The sequence below is a fragment of the Panthera pardus genome, unplaced genomic scaffold (assembly GCF_024362965.1).
Source record: "Panthera pardus isolate Hobbes unplaced genomic scaffold, ASM2436296v1 HiC_scaffold_20, whole genome shotgun sequence".
Classification (NCBI taxonomy): Eukaryota; Metazoa; Chordata; class Mammalia; order Carnivora; family Felidae; genus Panthera; species Panthera pardus.
In genome coordinates, this window is record NW_026526766.1 from 7,423,302 (window position 1) to 7,444,698 (window position 21,397).

General features: G+C 42.7%; 1 protein-coding gene across 1 annotated transcript in view; it reads left to right on the forward strand.

Moving 5' to 3' along the window:
- Positions 1-21,397, forward strand: part of GLIS3 (GLIS family zinc finger 3) — a 298,713-nt gene that overhangs the window by 44,520 nt on the left and 232,796 nt on the right.

Genomic DNA, 21,397 nt, shown 5'->3' on the forward strand with positions numbered 1-21,397 from the left:
AAATCAGATTTCTGTTTCCTGCTTCATATGTCTTAAAACCAAAGGGAATAGAGAAAAGGGTGTGTGAACTGCTCATTTGAAACACATCACTACTTCAAACCAAAACCTTGGTCACTTGCAGAAGACCGGATACAAAATTATAGCTAGTTACCCATCTAATCTGATATAGCATTGAGCCCTAAAATGTGACTTTTTTATGATCATGGCCCTAGGATCAAAAAGGTATGGAGAATTACATATGGGAAGTTATATAAACTCTGTCTTAAGCCTGTTTCACAGGCGACTACTAACGTTTTTTATAATTGCTCTAGGATGTTTGACAAAATTATGTTTTCAAAATATACCCAGGTGAAGAATGGAGAGCTAAAAAAAAAAAAAAAAAACAACAACAAAAAAACCCCAGTGGTTTTAGAATGCTAGATGGGGACGGGTGATGTAAATCAGATTTCAAGGTTCATCTTGACCCGCTGTCTCTCGGGACACTGATCAAAGTTTGGTGAATCCTTCTGATGCGGAGTTATTCATTAGAGTTCTCAGCACATAATTATGGACTGTCAGAAGATTTCGGTTTTGTGTAATAAATGAGTAGCATGCCTGCGGCTTGCTGAGGTGTTTGGCTTAATAAGCTCATAAGATGGGTTGTTTTTCTTCTCCCTCAAGACCTGAGCAGACTGGCTTATGTCTTGTCCACCCAACTCAAACGAAGGTGAGCAGACCAGGATTTAGATTTCTTTAAAAGTTTGTTCCTAAGAGGAAGACACACAGCTTATTTCATGCCCTTTTCCTTTGTTCTTTCTTCTTTTGAATTGGAGGCATAACAGATTTTGTTTTCATGCCTAAATCTTGGTAAGGATGTAGAAGTTTTCTCCTACCACGCGTGGTTATATACAGTAAGATGTTAGTAAATCGGTGCTGATAAGCCGTGCCACATTTAAATTGCTGCCTGCATGATACTCTTACCCGGGGATGCAATTATTTCCCTTGGTTTTGACAAGATGTCAGCTGTGATATGCACAGAGCAGAAACATATCCTAAGACACTATGGTGCGTTAAAGATCTTTCCAGAGGAAAACTCAAGTACGTGTCTGGGGCTCCCACTCTGACTCCATCCTCTGCCATTGTATGTTTGTTTATATTTAGATTATTAGCTGATTATGAAGGGGCATTTAAGAAGCATGAACCGTTCTATTTAGTGATCATAATTAGCAGGGGTTTCTAGGAATATTGTGCCTTCATTTTCAGTATAAAGAGAGAGCAATTCGTCGTTAGTCATTCTGCCGGTAATGGTGGCAGAGGCACTTTTTTACAATAGCTTCAAAAGGGAAATACAGGTGGCTAATTGCCACAGGATTGTATTGCACACCTACTGGGTGTGCTCACTGTTGAGAATACAGAGGTGCGTCAGATACAGAGCCAGCCAGTGAAAAGTTTGCAGTCTAGTCGGGGAAGTATATTAGGATAAGCTAGTTGCTATGAGAGACCCCCAAATCTCAACGGGCTCACTTTTGAGTTTCCAGTGAAAGTTTATTTCCATCTAGTTGGGCGCTTTTCGTACACTCATCCAGGGACCCATGCTCTACCCGCCTTGGCTCCTTTACCCTGGAAGCCTACAGTGCTCTCCCCGTTTAGCCAGATGAGGAGCGAAGGAAAAGAGGATTGCATATGGGAGGTCTGAAAACAGTCCCTACTGTTCCTACTTCATCGGCTACAAAGGAGGCGAATGGCCAAATGCAGGTGCAAGGGAGGCCAGGGAATGTAGTCTGATACGGTGCAAGCCGACAGCCTCTGTCCCCAGAGGTGTACTTGCTTATAGCAGGAACGTGCCACAGAGTAGAAAGAGTTGAATGTGGTTAGGGCAGAAGGGACAAAGCCCTGCCTGGAGAAGCCTGGGAGAGAGGAACTGGATGCCTTAGAATATTTTGAGAAGAAATCAAGCAGGTCACGTTTATACCAGTTGAGTCTGGCAGTCATGTTCCCGCATAGCGTGGCGATCCTTGGTGCTGTGTTGGGATTTGAGCGTTTGGACTTGGATTGAACATGAAGCTCATTGTGTAACCCAGGCGCAGCTACGGGAACCGTGGTGGCCTCGGTCACTCAGTCTTGGAGCAGACTCTGGCGTCATGACCGAGAGCCAGCCTGCCAAGGCTGGAAAAATGCTCCACAGAGCCTGGCTGTGGGAATCCGGTTGGTTTGTGGACCTGCGTGTGTACAGGGGCCGTGAATGGCAAAGAAGATCCAACAGAAGGCCTGGCGTTGGGTGTCACTGCTGACCAGCCTTGTGCCGCTGGCCTCCCCACTTGATCTTTCTCAGCCTTGACATCCATAATACATCCTCGATGCCTTTAGATTGCTTCTGTTGGTGACTCAGTGGGATTTCAGGTTTCTGCTGACTATAAGATGCGTCTTATTTAGGGCTAAGATTAGAGTCAGAAATCTAAGGGGATGCCAGAAGCCCATTCATCCAAATAAAGAATATTTTACTGTAATATTTGAAGTAATCAATATTAATACCAAGAAATCCATGTTGGACAAAATATCAAAATTTAAAATAGCACAGAATCAGTATTCCTGATTTTTCCTTTTTTTTTTCAAATGTTTATTTATTTTTGACAGACAGAGAGAGATAGAGCATGAGTGGGGGAGGTGCAGAGAGAGGGGGAGACACAAAATCTGAAGCAGGCTCCAGGCTCTGAGCTGTCAGCACAGAGCCCGACGTGGGGCTCGAACTCACAAACCATGAGGTCATGACCTGAGCCAAAGTCAGATGCTCAACCGCCTGAGCCACCCAGGTGCCCCCTGATTTTTCCTTTTGCCCCAGCTCCAGTATGGATCAGCACAATCTGTTCATGATATTGTCATTACCTAAAATTTTGATATTTTGTTTATCGTGGGCTCTTTTGTATTGATGTTGATTATTGAAGGTATTGTGCCAAAATGTTACTTATTTTGATTACTGTTTTTCGAGGCCCCTTAAATAGTATATTTGAGATGAATGCCTCACAGCTTATCCTAGACTGAGCCTTGGTTTACTTTCTTCTGTATCCCCAGTGCCTAACACAATGCTTGGGAGATGCTCAAGAATGCAAGAATATTGGAAAAATAAATGGGTAAACTAACAGGTGAGGCATCTTGGAATTGGAAGAAAGGATAGGAGGGTTTGGGACTCATAGCACGCAGTCACTGGCTGAATCGCAAAGCCAGGTTGCAGAGTGGCCCAGCGAGCCCAGAGTCACTGGGTCTCACCAGTTGACAGATTCCCGCGTACTTTTACAACAGTATTTTCCAGATGGATCCTTGTTTGTGTTTGTAGTCTTAAATGATCGTGCATATTTTTCATTTTTTAGGACAGTACTCATAGTATCTCCTCTTTTATCAACAGATATCTGTCAAATACCTACCTTTCTCTTTTTTTCTTCTCTTTTCTTCTTTCCTTTTTAGTATTTTTTTTTTTTTTTTTTGCGTGTGTGTTAGGGGGCAATGTTTATATTTGCTTATCAGTAGCTACGGTTTATTGAATTTCTCTTGTGTGTTGGATTTTTTTTTTCATGATCGCAGAAACCTTTTGAGGTAGTGGGTTGGATTTTTTTGTTTGGTTTTTGTTTTTGTTTTATGTGTGTATCAGAGGAGGAACCTCTTCTGACCCTGGTTCAGAGTGGTCGAGCTAAGATTTCAGTCCTGGCTTCTCCGGGTTTCTCCAGAGCCCAGGCTCTTCCCGGCACTGAGGACAGGCTTGGGGATGAAGGTATTTTCCAGGTTGTGACCTGAACTGTGTCTCCAAAGCAGAGGAACAGAGGAACTTTCCTGGAGAGGGAAACCCCATCAGTGGAACAAGGCCCTCCAGGTGTGCAGACAGTTCTGGATCGGGTGGCCTCCCTTTCTCACTGGCTTCGCTCTGCTTTGCGTGTGCTGCAGGAGTTTGCGAAAGCAGCCTGCCTATCAGAGCAAGCACAGGGTAGGCATCGAGGCCATCTACTTCCTAGTCAGGCTTTGACCAGGATTTAAAAATTTTTTTTTTCAACGTTTTTTATTTATTTTTGGGACAGAGACAGAGCATGAATGGGGGAGGGGCAGAGAGAGAGAGGGAGACACAGAATCGGAAACAGGCTCCAGCCTCCGAGCCATCAGCCCAGAGCCTGACGCGGGGCTCGAACTCACGGACCGCGAGATCGTGACCTTTTGACCAGGATTTTAAACAAGTCAAGTTCTCTGTACTTTCATCTTTTCTTCTGTGAAGAGGGAATAATTCTGACACTTCTCACTTACCCCACCCCCTTTGTTGTCAGTAGTTGAGAAGGCACAAAGAAAAAAGTATCTGCACGTCATAAATATCACCTATGCAAAATATTTGGGATTTGCTTCAAAAGCAATATGACCCCATTTTCGGGGGATCAAAGAAGATAAAGACATAAGTGGAAAACCTAGCTATCGTGGAAGATGGATACAGGAAAACCACCTCTAATGTGAAATATCTTGTTTGCATTAAACTCTTCCATGTTTGACGAGTTTGAGTATCACCAAGACCTGGTTCAATTTAACAATTGAAAAAGAAAAGCTACATGTTCAGCGAATAGCCTGGACATTTTTTTTTTTAAGAAAAGGAAGCTTAATGGATTTGGGGGGTGGGAAGGAGGCATTTCCAACTTGAGATTTCTCTTACTCAGGACTGTCAAGGCTCTCTCTGAGCTGTGAAGTAGCTAAACACACTTTTAGTGGCTTCACTGAAAGAAAGAGGAGCCAAGAACTCTCATGCCAAACTTCAAGCTGGAGCAGATTTTTAAAATCATGTTAGAAACCTCTGAAAGAAGGACAGTTGTAATGAAAGACGCTGACGTATTCTTAACGGTAGGGATGGCAGTGACACAGTGATTCCTCTGGGTTTCCTTTTGTGGTCGGAAGATGGGGCTGTGGATGGGACAGTTATGTGCGTGGCTGAGATCTTGTGTTTTGCTTGAGCTATTACTGGGGCCACGCAGATGTCCAGAGAGCCCTGGGACCGTGTAAGAAGAATTACCTAGTTATAGAATCATAAGATTTGGAAGAGAACTCAAGTTGTATAGATGAGTGGTTGCCAGACAGGGTTCCACTGAACCCAAGAGTTTCACAGAAGGATGTGGGCGGGGAAGGTGGGGGCAGGGCTCTGGAGAAGCTGCAGGTCGGGGGTGGGGCCAGGCAGGTAAGGGTAGGATGCTGAAGGCTCACAATTTAGCCAAAGCGCCTGTGCTTTTATATATATTGAGTTTGGCCCAAGGCTGTATTTGTGAAAAGAATTTCATTGACAAAAATACTTTTAAGATGGCTGACCTGGTTTAACTTTCTCTCCGTTCAGGAATTTCCTTTACTATATTCTAGATGTGAGGGAAATGCTTCTGAATTTACCAGCCCCAGCGATAGGGAAACTGTATCAGCCAGGGTCCACTAAAGACACCGGAATCCCACCAGTCATTTTAACAGAGAGAATCCATCCTATAGAATTGTTAACTGGGTATTAGGGGAATGAAAAGGTACAGAGGAGGACGAAGCAGCTGTCACCCCTGGAGATGGGGGCAAGGAGAAGTCAGAATGATGAGAACTGAGGAGCTCAGGAAAGGGTCCCAGGGAAGAGCTGGGAACCAGGTCTCTGAGGAGGAAAGTGCGCTCATGAGGCTGGTCCCAAGAGCCCTGGAAAAACTACAAAGTGTAATCAGTTGCGGCTGCCAAGATGGGGGACTGTTCCTGGGGAGATGCTGGAGGGGACAGAGGAATGTGGAAGGAGCCAGCCTTTCTCCCTCTTGGGGTTTTCCCCTGGCGCTCCTGTGGGTGGAGGCCAATGGGGGGCCCCCCAGACCAGCCCGGCAAAGGCGGGGTGTGGCTGCAGGTCCCCAGCCCCAGCATCACAAAGCACAGCACAGCAGCTGAGAGGTAGGAGCTTAACAACTGGCACAGGAACCCACTTTCCACCAAGGTTTCCTCTGATATTGTTGAATCAGCCTTAAATGAGAAAAAGAAGCAGACAAGAAAACAAAAGTCCTTTCCCTTTGGAGGGAATTAGGCTCCCTCCCTAAGAATTCTAGGTGCACCCAACCCCTTCAGCCTGCCTGGAGGACGTGTTGAATAGACATTTCGGTTGTCATCCTCTGGACACCTTCCAGTATGTTAGTGTCTCTTGTAAATACAGTTCTCAATTTGTCGGCAGCTGCTGGAAGGCTCGAGACCGTGCATACGTTTTGTCTTAGCAGTTCTACCTCTAGGAATTTATCCTTACGAATTTTTCATGGTTGTGCATAGAGATTTAACTGTGAGGGTATTAATTTTCAAAGTTGCTGACAATTTTTTTTTTTAATTTCATAGAAACCAGAAATGTTCAAGAATGGGAGATTGGTTGTACTGTGGGGTACCTGGCAGGTAGTATAAGTGATGATGAGGAAGAGAGTCCAATTATGTTTTTAGGTAAAAGACACATCCTCATCATGTGTCGACTACATTTGTTGACGAATACGTCTTTTGTATCTTCACTGGGCAATGCATAGGCAGAAAGATTACTGGAGCAGCCAGGACACTGGAAGCTGCCCCCTGACTGTATGACTGTAAGCAAGTCTCTTAAATAAGAACTTAAGTTTCTGTATATGGAAAATCCAGAAGTTTGCAGTCGATGATCCTTCTTAGACTGGCGTTAGCGGTGGATTCTGTGGTTTGGTGAAAATGCCCGATGGACCAAATGGAAGCAAAATCCCATTTACTGAGATCACGGTTGCTCTGTAGGTGACATAGGTGGCTAGGACCAGGTGACTGAAATATAACTGGGTCCTATGTCGATGATTTAAACAAATGCCATCTAAGAAGAGATCTTGGAACAGTGATAGGGCCTCAAACATGGCTCTTCATGGCATTTACAAATGATTGGAATAGGGAAAACAAAATAAATCTTTGTTGTAATAAGGGATCACTTTATAAAATATAGAGTCACAAGAGGATGTAATTAGTTGGGTAGAACCCCCAAATCTGACAATGGACGGAAAGAGTTTAGAGATTGACAACTGAAGAGACGGAGAACAGGGATGTGGCTGAGTCTCCCAAGATGGTGGGGTTTGGCAATATCTAGAAAGTACTATGAGGAGGAGAACTTGAGTGTTTTCAGAGGCATATGAGCCACAAAAGGCTAATAAGAAAGGAAGTGTTCAGAAAAGATAACTAAATTCCTAGAATTTCTGTGACAAAGCCCAGGTGATGAGGATACCACATCATGGCTTAGGTGGGGCACTGTTCCAACCTCAAATCAAAGCGTGGTTTGGGGACCCACTTGGAAATGACCCTGCTTCTCTAGAGACTTCCTGGTTCACAACGTTGACCGTCCCCAGCCTGGGTATAGCTCGACAGTAAATTGTCAAGAAGACCCTAACCCCCTGGGTTGAGAAGGAAGGAGGAGATAGCCAGCTAGAGGGGAGGTAGAGACAAAGAAATGCTAGAGAGTGGGGAGAAAGGATTGCAGCACACTCCTTGTACAAAGTTCAGTGAACAAAACTGGACACCCATACTTTGGCGCTCAGTTTGTATAATGGGATTCTGTGAGTTACTTTTTCAGTAACTATTTTGTGTCCTGTATCGTAAGCAGGGGTTTCTGTAAAACACATCAGATACGCACAGACCCATCACTAAACACTTCCTGGGTGCCAAGTGCTGCTCTGTATACTGTGCATGTTTTCATTTATTGGAACTCCCCATTAATTCTTTAAGGTAGATGCTCATTATTATTCCCACATCAGAGACTAAGAAACTGAACTAGAGAGAAGTTAAGTCCTTAACTAGGGATGATTTGAACCCAGGCAGCCTGACCATGACTTACACTGTCCACCACCGTGTTGTGTTACCCTGTACCTGGTAAGTCCTGGTCAGGGCTGGGGAAGAGTGGTATGTTACCCAGAAGGGACCATCCTGAGTTTCTGCTTTGTGGCTATGTATTGTATCTCCCAGCCAGTTCTGCCCTTGTCATACCACACGGGTCTGTGGATCAGCTCTTTAAGCCTGGGAATGGAGAGGCGGGCTCCTTTTACAAAGTGAGTCCCAAAGTATTGTAGCTCGTGGATGTTTCAGAGTGACGGCAGTGCTTACTCAAAATGCTGAGCCCCATCCAAGATCTTCCAAATCTGAAGCTTGGGAGGTGTGAGACCCGACGATCGGAAGGTGTAACATAGCCCCAGGTGATGTGGGAGCACATGAGATTTGAGAGCCACTGCTTTAAGCATCCTGTATGTAGATGAATGTTACCCATCAGTGCTCTCATGCAAGCCCGACTGTAGTGATCATTCTTGTAAACTGTTGCGGACGAATGTGTCTCTGTCTCTACTGTACTGTAGAAGTCAGGTGGTAGGTATTAGAGGAACAGGTGTAGAGCAGGAATGTGGTGGCTACAGGGTTATAAAGCTGGTTTCCAATTTGAGATTGGCAGCCATTTAAAAGAGAGAGAGAGAAGCACTTACTTCAGGGGCCAATATTTGAAAAAACAAAGCAATAAACCCAAGCAAAAATGGATATGACTACACACACCATGCTCTGTGGCTAAAGCATATGCTTTTATTTAAGAGTTATTTTACTACTAATTTGGGCTTTCAGTTCTATTTGGGGCTATATGTGAACTATAAAATGATGCGTGTAGCTTTGTTAGGCTGCTCATGTATATCACCAGGTTCTCTTTGTAAAGTGATTTATTTTAATGTTTATTTATTTTTGAGAGAGAGAGAGAGAGAGAGAGAGAGAGAGAGAGAGAGAGAGAGAGAGAACAAGCAGGGAAAGGGCAGAGAGAAAGACACAGGATCCGAAACAGGCTCCAGGCTCCAAGCTGGACAGCACAGAGCCTGATGCGGGGCTTGAACTCAAAAACCGCGAGATCATGACCTGAGCCAAAGTTGGATGCTCAACTGAATGAGCCACCCAGGCGCCCCACCGGGTTCTCTTGTTGAATCCACTCTACTTTTATAGAAGAGAGAAACGAAATAATCACAGCATCTGCACAGCAACAAGAAGGTACAGTCCTGTCTCGAAAGCCAGTTCTCTGTAATGTGTAGAAATCTCTGTAATAAGCAGGATGTCATAAAAAAAGTTCATGCTTGGCTAGACTTCTCAGTAAATTGTAAAGAGAAAAAAATGTCATGTTTTATTTACACTGAATGTATTTCATACATAGGAACTAAATCTCGATAGATCAGTAGTGGCTATTTAAAATGTCCCTGTAAGTTTTATAGAAAACTCTTTCTGTTCCCTGAAAATTAACCCACTATTGCCCAAACATCGTTGATGGATTGAAGACATTCTGACTCCACTGTCCGGGAAGAATGGACCCTCCCTGAAACTCTACCCGCTCTCCATGTGGGAACATTGTATATTGGTCCTTGTGCAGTGATCAACTAAAGACTTCATGGCTTGACCCTTTTCATAATAGCCCAAACCGTGCAGTGGTCGTGAATAGCACCGAGCAGTCCATCTTCGAGGGACTGGAGTTGTGCGGGAGCCTACGTTCAGAAAATGGTCAAGCCTAAATATCATTGAGGTGAACTCTAACACAGAAGCTGAGTAGCTTGGAAACAGCCCATAGAATAAAGAAGCCCTGAGAGAGGCTCAGAACTGGAAGTAGAGGATGAGGGGACTATTTCCATGATTAGAGAAGGCATCCCTGCCTAGCTTTGCCTGGCCTTCTCTAGCATCTGAGATGACCGGATGATCCAGCAGGAGAGTATATGTTGAGCTCTATCTTTTACGTTGCAAGAGCTGTTGGCTTCATTCTCTGCCTAAAAGAGTGTTACCAAGGCAGGGAAATGCTACCCATTTGTTGCTTGTCCTTTTCAGGTCTGTTTCTTGATATTGTATTCTATCTTGCTTTGTGATGGATGAGTTTGTATGGTTTTTATAAAACTCTCAGGATGAGTTTTTTAAAAATGTTTATATATTTTGAGAGAGAGAGAGAGAACACACACAAGCAAGGAAGGGACAGAGAGAGAGGGAGAGAGAGAATCTCAAGCAAGCTCAGTGTTCTCAGTGCAGAGCCTGACGCGGAACTCGATCTCATGAACCGTGAGATCACAGCCTGAGCCAAAGTTAACAGTCAGATGCTTAACCGACGGAGCCACCCAGGTGCCCCCTAGGACGACTGACTTTTAAAAAGATCTGTTAAGAAATTATAAGTTATAACACCACCTTAGTAGGTTTTCCAAAGAGTAAAAATGCCAAATCAGGAATTCTGGGTTCCAAGGAGGATGGCAAAGGGAACACCGAACTTGATCCATCCTGGCAGTCCCAGGAGCAGATCCACAGGAAGTAGTAGGAGCTTCTTAAAGGTAACCGTATTGGCAGCTGTCTCTTAAGGTTTTCCCTAGTACTCCGTTGCTTAACACTTTACAGATATCCATGTACTGCTTTTAAGAGTCAAAATCTGAGGTCCAAGACCAGAAGCGCACAGTGGTAGAGACTTCAAGGCCACGGATAAATTAGGAATAGCGCATTTCAGACCCTTATTCTAATTCAACCCCAGCACGCTGTGTTGGCAGAGCTGGTAGGGTTTGGTGTCGGGACGGTGAACTGATCCTACTTGCATTTCCCTCAGATCATTTCTGGATTGTTTACGGGTTTCTTCTATACCTTGAAGAAAGAAGAACTACAAGATTTTGATGAAAGATGAGTACTTATGACTTTATTTCCTTATTCACATTGGCCCCATGGTTACCTAGCAGATCTCTGCCGTGAATATTTCCCATCACGTTGTCCCTTTGAAATGTACCCATAGGCTTTTGAAGCCCATGCCTTCCTGTGATGCATTGTCTCCTGATTTAAATTCAAGCAATGCTTTGTGACAATTGCTAATTCCTGAGTGGGAGCTTTTGGTGTATTAGCATGCTTTGAAATTGAAAGGCCTTACAGATCTCTTTGCATAATATTGGTCAAAGTATCACAAGCCAGGTTTAGGGGAAGAAAAAAGATTCCGGTGGTGAAAGGAAAAAATGATGACAAAGATAGCTGTTTCCTGTGAGTGTACCTGTATGTATCTCTCAGTAGTAAAGTATCAATGCATAAAGGACGGTGGGGGGGGGGGGCGGCGGTTAACCTTGCTGCCATGTTGCAAGGGCTGCTCTGGCTGGCTCATAAAGGAACTGTAAAAAGCTTCCTAGTAAATAATTGGAGACTCACTGGCACCAGATTAATTAGTTGATTACTTCATTGTTTAAATATTTGAGTGCTGATTACTTGGGGTACAAGAATCTGAATATTTGGGGCAGAGTAAAAACTCCATTCCTACTCTCTCGCCCGAGTGGGTGAGTACACGCACACACATGCACAAAGGGACCACCACCTCCTCTGGGGTCGCTTTTGGCCCCAGAGGGTTTAGAGACACCACACTTGTGTCTGGGGACATAGTCACCTGTATCTGAGAGATCCCAGAAACAAACAGAATTTCCCAAGAAATTGTCCTTATTTTTCAGTTTGTTCATTATCCTTCCCCGGAGGAAATCTGAACTGATCCTGAGTCATTATCCATTAAATTGTTATACTCAAGGGAGAGGAATTTGGCGCAGAATGGATCTGTCTAGAACCTTCTTATAATGAGGGGGTTAGCTAACTAAAGTATCTGAAGCACTTTTCTCTAAAGGAATCTCAGCTATGAAATCTCAACTCCAGCAGAGATAGCGAGGACAGAATTGAGATCCAATACGTAAACCATATGTATATACACAATACAGTATGGAGTGTGTGCGTGTGTGTGCACATGCCTAATGTTTTGAATCAGACAGCATCGCTTGAGTATCTTGGTTACACGAAAATGCAAATCGGACCAACTGGACAGTGGGTGAAACGGCTGCTTGAGTGCCCTGGAACCATGTTCCCTGGGTCCCTGCCTCCATTCGACAGGGACGTCACACGTGGCTAGGGCATGCCCAGAGTTTCTCTCCTGTCATCCACAGGCTTCACTTCCCCGATGGGAACTTTGAGCGTTACACTGCATGCTGGAAGACGCATAGTGTCCTTGGGGTTGGTTTGTCTTTAAAATCCGCCGTGGTATTTTAGAACGATTCCCAAATCTTTCATAAAAGAGCTTTGGCAAAACAGCAAAACAGCTGTAAAAGGCCCTGGAGTAAATTTAATGGCTTAATTTCCCTGTAAGTATGCACCGTAGACCAAAAAGCACCCCTCCGCACACACTTTCATTTCAAGGTACTTTCTGCCTCAATCTGAAGTAGGCCTGCAGTGGGGGGAAAAAAAAACCTTTTGATGTTCGGTAGAAAAAAATAGCTCAGTGTTTGACAGGTAGGTTAAGAAGAAACTTTAGGTTTTTCAGACAGTAAGTGTCTGTGAAAGCCACTGTGGACTGTGACACACACAGGGACGGGGGCCTTTGGTGTGCTTGTAGGCCATGCACATTTAAACCTATTAATGATTTTTATATGTAAATATCTTATCTCTAATCCTGCTCCCTCCTGGGGATAGCAGCTGGAAGGTTTATGAGCCTGGGGTTTAGAGGGCTGAGGAGCTGTTCCAGAAGCTTAGCTACCAGCCGGGCTGCCCCTCCAATGGTTTTAGGTCCAGAGGCAGTAAGGAGACCCAGAGGAGCAACCTGCAAGTCTCAATATCTGGAAGACAAGGTCGCCAATTAATTCCTCAACCGTAAAGTTGTAGAGCTGGCCGGTATCTGAGAAATCTACTCTGCTCAGCAAGTTCCTACATATTCAACAAGGCATTTTTATTGAGCCTTATCCGAGGCCCTCCAGGCTTCATAAAACTTTGAGTTTTATGGTATTTCTGCTAATCCCATACATTTATTGGAACTAACTCTGTTGGCTGGACCTGAACAAGTCATTTATTTTTCTGGGCCTTAGTTCTCTATGAGTGAGACCGGGAGGTTGGATTATCTAGGGGTTCTAAAATCCATTATTCTGATATTCTTTATTAATCAGTGATCAGACCTGATTTACTGGTCAAATCTGCATTGAGGAGAGAAATGGAATGGACATATTGCGCGCACACACACACATACACACACACACACACACACACACCCAAAACCCCCAAAACCCTGTAGTCAAGAAAGAAAACACGCCCCTGACGGAACTCTCTCTCAGGGCTTCTCCGTGTGGCTGGTCAGACTCCTCTTGTCTCCTGGCGGCTGTTGTAGCATGTGGACTGGACTGACTGACATCAATGACAGAAGGGAGTGTCTCTTCTGAAATTCTTGCTCCTGGAGGCCCAGGGTTTTCTCCCAATATTTACTCTCTTGTTTCTGATTATGAAGATTAGACTTGGTCATTGTAAACAAATTAGAAGGTACAGAAAAATCTAAAGGAGGACAAAGGCTAAATTCACCATTCAGAAAAACAGTGAACAGTTTTTGGATATCAGTTTAGTCATTGTTTTTTTTTTTGTTTTGTTTTTTGTATGTATTTGTTTGCCCTTTTTTTTCTTTTGTGATTTGGAAGTTGAAAAATCCTGCTTTTAGCTTAAGATTAATTTTATAATTAAATAGTGTAGAATTTTTTCTCCAGTCATCAAAATCATGAATGAAATACTCTCTCGATTCTCTCCACTTACATAATGTAAGAAATATAACATCCTTTGAACAACTTCCCTGCAACTGGAAGTTTAGAATTCAGTCATTATGATAATTGGAAAATGACAATTTGAAAATGACTGTTTTTATTACATTTTACATTTTTTAGTTTATTTATTTATCTTGAGAGAGAGGGGGAGAGAGAGAGAGAGAATGCATGCCAGTGGGGGAGTGGCAAGAGAGAGAGAGGGAGAGAGAGAGAATCCCAAACAGGCTCTGTGCTGCTAATGCAGGGACTCGATCTCATAAACCATGAGGTCATGACCTGAGCCAAAATCAAGAGTCTGACGCTTAACCTAACTGACTGAGCCACCCAGGCGCCCCCCTACATGTTGCATTGGTAATTCAGAAACAGTTTTAAGAATTTGCTTTATATTTCTATAATCTTATAAATGACATTGAATTTCAATTGGAATGTTTAGTTTTTGAACTCATGCTTACCACCAGCCCTTTCGTGCTAATACTTCTCCATTTTTGAGTTCTTCATTTCGAGTCCTTTCTTTACCAGCTGGTGGTATTTTGAGAAGTCTTTCAGGAAGAGTATGTAGCATAATACTTTCTGAGGAGTTTTCCTGTTATCTTTACTCAATAGAGATGACTTTACGGGATCTCGAGGGATTATATCATCATCTTTTTCTTTCAAAGTTCATTGGTTGTTGCCTCATTTTATTTCCAGTTATTGATATCGTAGAGGAGAAGTCTGGGATCAGTCTTTGCTAGTACTGTGTTTTTTTTCTTGCTTTGATGCTTATGTTGTTGGTTTGTTTTTTTTTCTCCTTGAAATGAGACGTTATTAATGTGTGTTCTCTCCCAGAATGCAGTTTGCTCTTCCCTGTCTTTCTTGTGGCTTAAAAGTTTGGCGAGTTTGGTTTCCAACCCTGGGCCGTTCCTAGCAGTTTTCTCTCCATGAGGATTCGCTCTGCAGTTTCATACACACAGTGCCTACCTGAATCTTGTTGCAAAGACATGTCGGAAATTCTCAGAAATACTCTCGTGGTTCTTGAAGTAAAACTATTTCACAGGAATGCTTTTCCTCCGATCCTTCATGGCTATTTCCTTCTTTTGGCAACAACTTTATATAGCATTTTTTTTTAGCATTTTTTTTAGCATTTTTTTTTAAACAAACCATCTTTTCCTTTGTTCTGTGCTCTTTCTCTCCTTGTTCAGTCCTGTAAAGGAGCTGCTTTGTATCAGCGTAGAATAGTGCCAAGACAGTGCGTCAGGCAGGGTTCGGGCAGCAGAAAAACCGCACCAGTAATTTGAATAGAGACAATTTAATGTAAAATATTATTAACCAGTCAAAGGCGTTGACTAGTTAAAAGGGAAAAAGAGCAGTATGGGGAGCGCAGGAATGAAAAATGAGGGGAGTGCTCGCCCCCTCTAGGGCTGAGGGGCTGGGCAAGGAAGGAATGAAGAATTTGGAAGACAGATCCCCTACTGCCCCACTGAGGTTGAGAATTAGGCCTCACTGGGAAGACCGGGCTTCCTGCTCACTGCGCTGGACAAGCTCACTGGGGTGCCGGCCAGCCAGAGCCATGCCACATGAAGTCCCCACTGGAAGGTCAGCTGGTCACAGCTGTTGAACAGGAAGTCACACACCGTGGTGCCAGGGCCTGGGGCGGGCCTATAGGATGGTGCGCACTGGAGTCCTGCTGAAAGTCGCTGGAAAATATGTGCCACTGGGCCTCCCATACGTGGCTGCAGCTGGCCCCTACATGCTAGAAAAGCACATCAGAAGTGGGAAGAGGAGTCCCTTCTTCTGCTATGACCGTCTAGCTTTTTCTATTGGCAAAGCATAATATTACACCACTTGGCAAAGGAGAAATTTATAGCAATGTCCAGCAGAGCAAAACAGGGTAGATTTGGAGTTCACAGTCAGTAAGCTGGTACCCAGTAAGCTGGGCTCTCTGCGACTCAGATGAAAGAAGGAAGTGCTATCGCTGGGTCATAGGGTAGGTCTATTTTTAATTTTTTGAGGAACCTCCACACTGTTTTCCAGAGCATCTGCAACAGTTTGCATTCCCACCAACAGCGCAAGAGGGTTCCCGTTTCTCCACATCCTCGCCAGCATCTATAGTCTCCTGACTTGTTCATTTTGGCCACTCTGATTGGCGTGAGGTGATATCTGAGTGTGGTTTTGATTTGTATTTCCCCAGTGAGGAGTGACGTTGAGCATCTTTTCATGTGCCTGGTGGCCATCTGGATGTCTTCTTTAGAGAAGTGTCTATTCATGTTTTCTGCCCATTTCTTCACTGGATTATTTGTTTTTCGGGTGTGGAGTTTGGTGAGTTCTTTATAGATTTTGGATACTAGCCCTTTGTCTGATATGTCATTTGCAAATATGACATTCTGTGGGCTGCCTTTTAGTTTTGTTGATTATTTCCTTTGCTGTGCAGAAGCTTTTTTATCTTGATGAGGTCCCAATAGTTCATTTTTGCTTTTAATTCCTTTACCTTTGGAGATGTGTCAAGTAAGAAATTGCCGTGGCTGAGGTCAGAGAGGTTTTTTCCTTCTTTCTCCTCTAGGGTTTTTTTTTTTGTTTGTTTGTTTTTGTTTTTTTTTTTTTGATGTTTTCCTGTCTCACATTCAGGAGCTTTATCCATTTTGAGTTTATTTTTGTGAATGGTGTAAGAAAGTGGCCTAGTTTCATTCTTCTGCATGTTGCTGTCCGGTTCTCCCAGCACCATTTGTTAAAGAAACTTTTTTTCCATTGGATATTCTTTCCTGCTTTGTCAAAGATTAGTTGGCCATACTTTCGTGGGTCCAAGTCTGGAGTCTCTATTCTATACCATTGGCCTAAGTGTCTGTTTCTGTGCCAATACCATGCTGTCTTGATGATTACAGCTTTGTAGTAGAGGCTAAAGTCTGGGATTGTGATGCCTCCTTCTTTGGTCTTCTTCAAAATTACTTTGGCTATTTGGGGTCTTCTGTGGTTTCATACAAATTTTAGGATTGCTTGTTCTGGCTTCAAGAAGAATGCTGGTACAATTTTGATTGCGATTGCATTGAATGTGTAGATTGCTTTGGGAAGTGTTGACATTTTAACAATATTTATTGTTCCAGTCCATGAGCATGGAATGTTTTTCCATTTCTTTGTGTCTTCTTCAGTTTCCTTCATAAGCTTTCTATAGTTTTCAGCATACAGATCTTTTACATCTTTGGTTAGGCTTATTCCTAGGTATTTTATGATTTTTGGTGCAGTTGTGAATGGGATCAGTTTATTTGTCTTTCTGTTGCTTCATTATTAGCAATAGCACTGCTAGGAATTTATCCAAGGGATACAGGAGTGCTGATGCATAGGGGCACTTGTACCCCAATGTTTACAGCAGCACTTTCAACAATAGCCAAATTATGGAAAGAGCCTAAATGTCTATCAACTGACGAATGGATAAAGAAGATGTGGTTTATATACACAATGGAATACTACTTGGCAATGAGAAAGAATGAAATATGGCCTTTTGTAGCAATGTGAATGGAACTGGAGAGTGTTACGCTAAGTGAAATAAGTCATACAGAGAAAGACAGATACCATATGTTTTCACTCTTATGTGGATCCTGAGAAACTTAACAGAAGATCATGGGGGAGGGGAAGGAAAACAAAAGTTAGAGAGAGAGGGAGCCAAACCATAAGAGGCTCTTAAAAACTGAGAATAAACTGAGGGTTGATGGGGGTGGGCAGGAGGGGAGAGTGGGTGATGGGCATTGAGGAGGGCACCTGTTGGGATGAGCACTGGGTGTTGTATGGAAACCAATTTGACAATAAATTTCATATTAAACAAAAAAGGAAGGAAGGCATAGTTTTGGTATTTTTATACTACCTGGTCAGAAACCGAGCAGCCTGGAGTAGCAGGGGGAGAGCTGTAGGTAGCATTGGTGGTGAGGAGCTTCAGCTTTGTGCCAGCAAGTTTCTTTTTCATTCTTGTTTGACAACCCAGAGGTGGCTGGGATGATGCCTTGCTCCGCAAATGGTGGGGACATCCGCATTCGAGGGTAGACGGGGAGCACTCACTCCAGAGGGTTTCCCACCCAGGGGTCCTCCCTGCCTGGATGCTTCTCGAAACCCTGGTGGGGGGTCAGTTAGGTTCCCAACTGCCCCCACAGTTATGGGTGTTAGTGAGTTCCTGCTGGAGCCTCTTGGACTACTGCGCCAGGGAGTTGCATACATGGCCAGCCTTCCCTCCGGACCAGTGCTGTTTGCTCTTTTATTAAATAGAAATGCCTTGAAATTTCTGGTGTATGAAAGTTACCCCTTCTAATTGCCTTAAAGGATTTAACTTTTTTCTGTTTTTTGTTTTTTGTTTTTTTCTATTCTTTGGGTCACTTTAATGAGATTATGGAAGGAGGTAGAGTTATATGTGGTACTTAATCACCAGGAAGTCTCGCATTTCTAAATGTACCACAAATCTGTCTTCCTGTACTTATTTTTTTACATTAAAAAGTCCAGGAGCGCCTGGGTGGCTCAGTCAGTTGAGTGTCCAACTCTTAATATTGGCTCAGGTCAAGATCACAGGGTTGTGGGATTGAGCCCCAGGTCGGGCTCCATGCTGGTTATGGAGCCTACTTAAGATTCTCTCTCTCTCTCTCTCTCTCTGTCTCTCTCTCTCTCTGTCTCTCTCTCTCTCTGTCTCTCTCTCTCCCCCCCTCCTTCTCTCTCTTTCTCTCTCTCTGTCTCCCCCATCCCTCCATCCCTCCCTCCCTCTCTCCTCTCCCCCCTCTGCTTTCTCTCTCTCCTTGCTCATGCTTTCTGTCTCTAAAAAAAAAATTAAAAGTCCAGTCTCTTAGTCTGTATTTTCTGTGCCCTTTCTAATTGAATCTAGAACTGCATGATCCCATTTCAGAGCTAAAAATATACAGCATGCTCTAACCGTTCAATTTTTATGAGTGCCGTCTATACACACAGTGTAGCCAATCTAGCATCTTAAACAGAACTCTTCACCTGGAATATTCCATGCTTCTCAGTTCAGTTAATTAGCATCACACTGACTTGTGGATTTAGAAGCATTTGGGTTCTGCTACTTATTTTTTTCTGGCCTGCAGGAAATGTATAAGGTTAATAAAGAGAGCTTTCTATTTTAGTAAGCCTGTTTACTAATTGGTAGAACATGACATTTGTGTTACTTAATACATTAAGGCAGAGGAGTTGGGAATTTGTACAAAACAAACAAATTTGATATTAAATTTTGAAAAACGACAGAAAATTTCTCACTTTGGCTGTTGCATGGTATTGGTACGAAAAGATTCAAAAACAATAAAATGAAAAGTGAAGGGCTTTATGTAGCGTGTGGAAAGGAAACAAATATTGTACCACTTAAAAAAAAGAAGCCATTCCACTTGCCTTTGACTCATCCTTTGTTCAGTGTCTCCCAATGTTTCATTTTTTGTCTGGGCTGTGTTGCTCGCCCAGCTGGACCCTGTGGTGGGACCGCTCTGAGTTGGAGAAAACCTGAGAAGGGGCCAGAGGTAGGTGCCCTGTCCCTGAGAGGCACTGGTTTGCAAATTCCTAGGAATAGTACCAGTGGTTTTTTTTTTTTAAATGTTTATTTGTTTATTTTGAGAGAGAGAAAGAGAGAGGGCATGAGCGGGGGTGGGACAGAGAGAGAGCAAGAGGGAGAGAATCCCAAACAGTCCCTGTGCTGACGGCACAGGGCTTGAGACGGGGCTGACACGGGGCTTGATCTCCCAAATCGCATCGTGAGATCATGACCCGAGCAAGTTGGATGCTCAACCAGCGGCACCACCCAGGCGCCCCAGACCAGTACAACTTTTCATCTTCAGGTGTCTCTGCTCTGCTCCCAGACCATGGACGGTGGTGCCCCACCAGTCACATTTGTAGATGTGACTCCCTGGGGGGTTAGGACCCATCTGCCCTGGGACACTGGGACCCAGTTTACATGACCACATGTTCTCCTGCTATTTTTTTCCTTCCAAATTAGTCTTCAGTTTCACAGTTTCAAGCCCGTTTCCCTATATGAGAAAATGGAAACGAAGTAAGAGTTGAGTAGTTTCCTTTCTGACACTGGTTAATTTTCATCCATCTTCTCTGAGCAAAGGGTCTGGAATTGAGGACTGATAGGAAAGGCATTAGCCAAATGGATGCGAATCTTGCGAAAGCCCTATTATAAATCCAATGGATATATTTTCTGAAATAAAAATTAATGGTGCAGTAGTGACAGTCAAGGAAAACCTTGAACTAATGTATAAATTTTATGTAAGTAATACCTCTGTGCTTTGTTTAATAAAAGCTTTACAGTTTTTACAGTCACATCCTTCAATCACTTCTATTTGTGGATTTTTATCTTATTTAAGAAGGCCTGCTTTATCCTAATATTAAAAGAATTCTCTGGTGTGGTCTTCTAATACTTGTTTAATTTTTCTCCTCAGTTTTGTCTCTATTTTCTGTAGCATTTATTTCCATGTATCATACAAGGTACAAATCTATTTTTTTCTTCAATAAATGTCAGTTGATTTGGCATCATTAAATAAAGTCTGTTCTTTTCCGACTGAGATAATATGCTACCGTTAGCATAAACTGCATTCTGATTTTTGCCTTTTTCTTTTATTTGGTTTTCTCTCTCAGTAGCCTGTTAGTTATTGAGTCTCTACATTTCAGAGTTTATAAGAAATGTCTTATAGCTTTAAAATATGTTTTGACATCTGGACAAGATGTTTCCTCTCATTATTAGTCTTTTTCAAAATTTTGTTGATCTTACCGATTTTTTATTTATTTATTTATTTATTTATTTTTAGTTTTGATGGGCTGCAGACTCAGTTGATAAGTTCTGTAAGAAAATCTTTTGATTTTGATAGGAATCGCATTCATTTCACAGAATGATATTGAGTCTCACCATTTGGTTTCTGGCATTTTACCTGTTTATGTCTTCCTTTATGTACTGTGGCTTTCTTTACATTTTTGTTTCACTTCTATCAGTAGGTTTATTACTGGATATTGGACATACACACACACACACACACATTGTGAATAGTTTTTCTAATTGGTTAGTTGTGAGTAGAAAAGGTATTTTTTTCTATGATCACCTTGTGGGTGACCCAACCTGTTGCCTTATTTGCCTTAATAATTCTTTTTAGGTGACTTTCCTAATTTACTGGGTATTCCTTTCTAATATTCATACCTCCTTTGTTTTCTTGGGTAGGCGCCTTATTCAAGACCTTCGATACGTGGTTGAGTTCTTAGTGGTGAGGTAATGATAAGCAAGTATGCCTGCCTTGCTTCTGATTTCAGTGAATATGCTTCTGATACAATGCCGTTTTTAGAATTCTTCGTCTTTTTTTCTTTAAATCATGAATTGAGGTTGAATCTTACCAAGAGCTTTTCTAACCTGTATTGAGACAGTCATCTGGTTGAATTTCTGACTCTGTTAATGTACTGAATTACATGACTAGATTTCCAGATGTTTAATCATTGTTCATTCCTAGGGTAAACCATTTGTCTGGTAGGATTTGGTTTTCAATAATATTATGCTTTCCTGCATCAGTAGGTCAAGTACGTCTCCCCTCTTTTTACTATAATCTGTTACATACTTCTAAAAGTCTGTGCCACACTGTCCGAGTTATCCATTGTGTTACATGTTTTATAAGAGTTAGAATTTCACTAAGTGGGGAATAAAAAAGAAGTAAAAGGTAGAAGTTAGAAACGACCGTCTCACACATTTTGCTCCTGGGAATATTGTTAAAATGTACAAATCACATCTCTCAACAGACCTAGGATGGTGTCGGCTCAGAAATAGTATTTTTCTTTGTGTGTTGTTTTTTGCAGAAATGGAACTTGTTTTTTTTTTTAAATCATCAGCGTATTAGTGTCGTGAGATAAGGATG